This window comes from Pan troglodytes, chromosome 5, assembly GCF_028858775.2.
Source record: "Pan troglodytes isolate AG18354 chromosome 5, NHGRI_mPanTro3-v2.0_pri, whole genome shotgun sequence".
Classification (NCBI taxonomy): Eukaryota; Metazoa; Chordata; class Mammalia; order Primates; family Hominidae; genus Pan; species Pan troglodytes.
This window is the reverse complement of record NC_072403.2, coordinates 80,579,088-80,585,100: the sequence shown is the minus strand read 5'-3', so window position 1 is coordinate 80,585,100 and position 6,013 is coordinate 80,579,088.

Genomic DNA, 6,013 nt, shown 5'->3' with positions numbered 1-6,013 from the left:
CTATATATTTCTCACTTCTTTCATGAAAATTAAAACTTTCTACCAATAACATTTAAAAATATATATATTTGGTATTTCTTTAAAAACTTTTTTCTACATCTTCATTTTAATGGCCACATAAAATTCCATCATATGAATGTGCTATAATCTGTTTAAACCTTCCCCTATGTGTGATCATTTTGAATGTTTTCAGTACTTTGGTACTAGTAATCATATTGCAGTGATAAATTTTTTACCCAATTCTACTGATATTTAAAAATAAGTCCTTTCTGAGTGAAAATGATAAACATGTCTAAGGAGTTTCATATATTTATATTGCCAACTTATCAAATGCCATAAATGAGTCTGTGTTAATTTCTACTCTAAATAACAATAAGAGATAGTGATCAATTTAATAAACCATCTACCAAGCAGTAGTTAGTATTTAAATAGTTTTCTATTGATATGAAATTAAGACAAACCATCATTTCTTAAAATATCATTTAGTGAGGATTAACTTATTTTCATGTGTTTATTAACTATTTACATTTCTTCAATGTAGTACAGTGGTTAAGGGCAAGGCCTTCACAATCAGAGATAAATGAGTTTGAGAAGAAGTTCTGATATCATTGGATGTATTCCCCTGGAGGAGTTAATTAATCTCTCTAGGTCATTATTTTCTTTTATGCACACAAATTGTATTTTATTGTTTGCTAGGGCTGCAGTAACAAAGGAAAACAAACTAGGTGGCTTACAGACAGAAATTTATCATCTCACAGTTCTGAAGGATACAAATTCAAATCAAGGTGGTGGCAAGGTTGGTTCCTTCTGAGGGTTGTTAGGGAAGGATCTGTATTTTCCTTTCCAAAGTCTCTAGACAATTTCCAATATTTTATTGGGTATGGATAAAAAGTGGATAAATTATTCTTAAAAACAATTTGGTTCATCAACAGACAATGTTCAGAAAAGGAAAATGCAAACATGGAGAGGAAGAAATTATTCACAATCTGCATGTGAATATTTACTAACAGGTTTAAATGTAACCCATGGAGGATTTTAAATGTTTGTAACTAAAAGGCTAGCCTCAATAATTGCCCAGCTTGAATTTTTATCAACAATTCAGACAAGAAGTTGATTTTACAAGATAGTTGTAAAAGGTTAAAAATATATCAGCTATGCATATAAGAGCTTTGATATGGACAAAGAAAAAAGATGACCAAGGTCTCATCTTTACTAATGACCTAGTGTCCTGGAATTAGAAGACACTTAGTTTCCTCAAGCTGTGATATAGACCAAAGAGAAAATGGCAAAGGAAATGTTTGAAGCCAGAAGACTGGTAAATTAGAAGGAGAGCCAGGTGCTCTGGATTATGCAGCAGGTTCCCATTGGCTACTTTGCACCTCTCCAATCAAGACTGTTTTTTGTTGCCAGAATAAATGTCCTATAACATTATTTTTAGAATCTTATTTCGCAATTTAGAAAACTTCAACTACACAAAATGCACACTTCTCTGTTATTGTTTCAAGATGTTTCGTAATCTTTTTTCACCCTCTCCTTCCAGGCACAGTTAAGCTTCTCTGGAGTTGGAACTATTTATTTTACCAACCCACAAATGCATCATGATAATTTCTCTCTCTAATTCCCTTTCCAGGTTATTCCCTAGCCATAAATTAAATTGGGTTCAATAAATATATTCACTGAACTCATCTTTTATATAAAACACTGTGAGAGATACTAAGATGAATCAAAACACTGCCCTCACTGCTGCACATAGTGTTTTTACATGCCAGCTGCTGAGAAGATACACGAGGTAAAGAATGAAGAAATGAACAGTTATTATAACTTTCTGTCTTACACTTTGCCCCTTCATTTTTGAAAAAAGTAAAAATATCAAGATTCTTTTATTCTATGAAGCCTTTCTTAACTACTCCAATTATTTATAATTTCTTTAAGTTAGAGCTCTTTCAGTCTGTACTCCTTGCTATTAAACTGGCGATCCAAGGGCCCATAGTACATTATGCAGACTCTCAGGCTCCACTGCTAACCCACCAAATCAGAATCTGCTTTTTAATAGAATCTCCAGTGAGATACACACACACACACACACACACACACACACACACACACACACATATATCCAGTGATATGCATATGTGTGTATATATATATAAAAGCACTTGTCATACCATAGAATTTGCCATTTTTTGGTATATAATTCTGAATTGTTGAGATTGGTCATAAGCCCCAGAATCCCCTTGTGGCCCTAAATAAATGCTTGCTTATTGATCACATTGAGAAAATGACATAACTGTAATAATTCACAAACACAACATAAAATACTTAGTAGTGGTGAGAAATGTAGTCCTATAACTCCACCACAATAACCAAAAGAAATTAATAATAATACAGTCACATATAGTTTATTTTGAGAAAAAATTAAATTTCCTAATAATGTTCTTCATAACTTTTATAAAACATTCAGACTTCAGTGATATTTAAAGCATAGAATTTAGGTGTAGTCTCCTTTTATCTGGAAGAGCCACTCCCTTCCATTTATGCCTTTCATGATGTTGGTGTTGATATTTTTCAAAAATTTCAGACCATTTGTCTGATATTTGAATTTGTCTGAATACGACCTGTGTTAGGCTTCTCTAGAGGGACAGAACTAATAGGATATAAAGGAATTTATTAAGTATTATTAATTCAAATGATCACAAGTTCCCACAATAGGCTGTCTACAAGCTAAGGAGCAAGGAAGCCAGTTCGAGTCCCAAAGCTGAGGAACTTGGAGACTGATGTTCAAGGGCAGGAAGCATCCAGCACAGGAGAAAGATGTAGGCTGGGAGGCTAAGCCAGTCTAGCCTTTTCACATTTTTTTTTTTTTTTTTTGCCTGCTTTATATCCTAGCCTCACTGGCAGCTGATTAGATGGTTCCCGTGCAGATTTAAGGATGGGTCAGCCTCCCCGAGCCCACTGACTAAAATGTTAATCACCTTTGACAATACCCTCACAGACACAGTCAGGATCAATACTTTGCATCCTTCAATCCAATCAAGTTGACACTCAGTATTAACCATTACAAGTCTGCCTCTTGTCAACTTGAACCCATGCACATCTCCAGAGATCATACATCACCTTCAAATAAAGACAATAATGTCATAATTACATCAAACTTAATACAACTCTCCTTTGTACAACCAGAAATGCACCAATCCCCAATCAAATGCTATTCCATAAAGTTAACAATACTTAAGTGCTGAAGTGAAATATATAAATCTTATGTCACATGATAAAGGAAGAAGAAAATAAAATGAAGCTGTTTTAAGTACAAGTGTATACATGTACAAACATGTTTTTAACAAAAGAAGGAGGAAATACTCATGACATTTATAATCCTCGTTCCTGCAGCTGGTCACGTGGTCATAGCTGGTATTGATTACTACCTTCTACCACCTGTTCTGTATTCCCTTTGCCTTTAGCAAGCAGGTTGTGGTTTTTTTTCCTGGTGGAGTGACCAAAATCTTCATTCCTGAAGGATCTGGGTCATTTGTAGCCCTGTCTAGATTGGGCTGTTGTAGTTTCCCATTGACCTTAATCACAGGGCATGGTAATACTAAGAGCAACCCTAAGGGATCTCCTGTATTCCATGAGTACTCTTCCTTACCTCCACTGTGGAGTAGTAGACTGATTTCATCTTGATAGCCTGGGTCAATCACCGCAGCCAACACTGTAATTCCTTTCTTAGCCTGTTGACTTAAAGGTAGAAGGAGCCCAAAGTGTCCAGGTGGCAATCTTAACTTCCAGTTTAATGGAATCATTGTTGTGTCTCCAGGTAGCAGCCTTCCTCCATCTGATACTACAACCTCTAGGCCAGTAGAACATAATTTCATGGAAACAGGAAGCAAAAATTTGCTAGTGGATCACTAGGGGTGATCATGAATGGTGCCACTTCCACTTTCATCCCTTGATTCCTGGACCTGTGAATCCTGGCTATGGGAGATACAGTATCATATATTGGAGGTTGATTCAGAGCATACATGGCCTTCTGGAGAACTTTGCCCCAGTCCTGCAAAGTATTGTCGCCTAGTTGGCATTGTAATTGTAACTTCAAAAGGCTATTCCACTGCTCTAACTATCCAGCTTCTTCAGAATGATGAGGAACATGGTAAGACCAGTGAATTCCATAAGCATGAGCTCACTGCTGTACTTCTTTAGCCGTAAAATGAGTGCCTTGGTCAGAGGCAATGCTGTGTGGAATACCATAATGGTGGATAAGGCATCCCATGAGTCCACAGATGGTAGTCTTAGCAGAAGCATTTTGTGTAAGATAGGCAAACTCATATCCAGAGTAAGTGTCTATTCCAGAGAGGACAAACCTCTGCCCTTTCCATGATGGAAGAGGTTCAATATAATCAACCTGCCACTAAGTAGCTGGCTGACCACCCCAAGGTATGGTGTCATATCGAGGGCTCAATGTTGGTCTCTGGTGCTGGCAAATTGAGCAAATTGGCAAACTCAGCAGTGGCCATAGCCGGTTCAGCTTGGTGAGTGGAAGTCCATGTTGCTGAGCCCATGTATAACCTCCATACTTGCCACTATGGCCGCTTTGTTCATGGGCCCTTTAGGCAATGACAGGGTTAGTTGGGGAAAGAGGCTGAGTGGTATCCACAGATCTGGCTATCCTATCCACTTGATTATTAAAATCCTCCTCTGCTGAGGTCACCCGTTGGTGAGCACTCACTTGGGATATGAATATCTTCATAGTTTTTGACCACTCAGAGAAGTTCATCCTCATACCTCTTCCCCAAATTTCTTTGTTATCAATTTTCCAATCATGCTTCTTCCAAGTCCCTGACCATCCAGTCAAACCACTGGCTAAAGCCCATTAATCAGTGTATAATCACACATCTGGCCATTTCTCCTTCCATGCAAAGTGCACTGCTCGATATTCTGCCCACTGGGAAGACTTCCCTTCGCTGCTCTCCTTCAGGGATGTCCTAGAAAGGGACTGTAGTGCTGCAGCTGTCTACTTTCAGGTGGTGCCTGCATATTGTGCAGAACCATCTGTGAATCAGGCTCTAGCATTCTCTTTCTCTGCCAACTGATCATAGGGAACTCCCTATGAGACCATTGTGAAGGCTGGGGAAGAGAAGGCAGGGTAACAGGCGCAGAGACCATGGGCATTTGAACCACTTCCTCATGTAACTTACTTGTGCCCTCAGGACCTGCTCGAGCCCAATCATGTATATACTGCTTCCATTTGATGATGGAATGCTGCTGTGCATGACCCACTTTATGGCTACATTGGTCAGAAAGCACCCAGTTCATGATAGGCAGTTCAGGTGGCTTGATGACCCATATTCAAATATTCAGTTTCAACCAAAGCCCAGTAACAGGCCGGGAGCTGTCTTTCAAAAGCAGAGTAGTTATCTGCAGAAGATGGCAGGGCCATGCTTCAAAATCCTAGAGGCCGCCGCTGTGATTCACCTATGGGGGGCCTGCCAAAGGCTCCAAACAGCATCTTTATCTGCCACTGACACCTCACACACCATTGGATCTGCTGGGTCATATGACCCCAGTGACAGAGCAGCTTGCATAGCAGCCTGGACATGTGGTGGAGCCTTCTCTCGTTCTGGACCCCATTCAAAACTGGAAGCCTTTCAGTTCACTTGATAAACAGGCTAGAGTAACACAACCAAATGAGGAGTATGTTGCCTCCAAAAACCAAATAGGCCCACTAGGCATTGTACCTTTTTCTCGGTTGTAGGAGGGACCAAATGCAGTAACTTATCCTTCACCTTAGAAGAAATCTCTTAACAGGCCCTACACCACTGGACCCCTAAAAATGTTACTGAGGTAGAGGGTCCCTGAATTTTAGTAAAATTTATTTCCTATCCTCTGGCACACAAATGTCTCACCAGTCAGTCCAGTGTGTTTGCTACTTCTTGCTCATTGATCCAGTCAGCATAATGTCATCAGTGTAATGGATCAGTGTGATATCTTATGGAAGCAAAAAGCAACCAAGGCCTCTCTG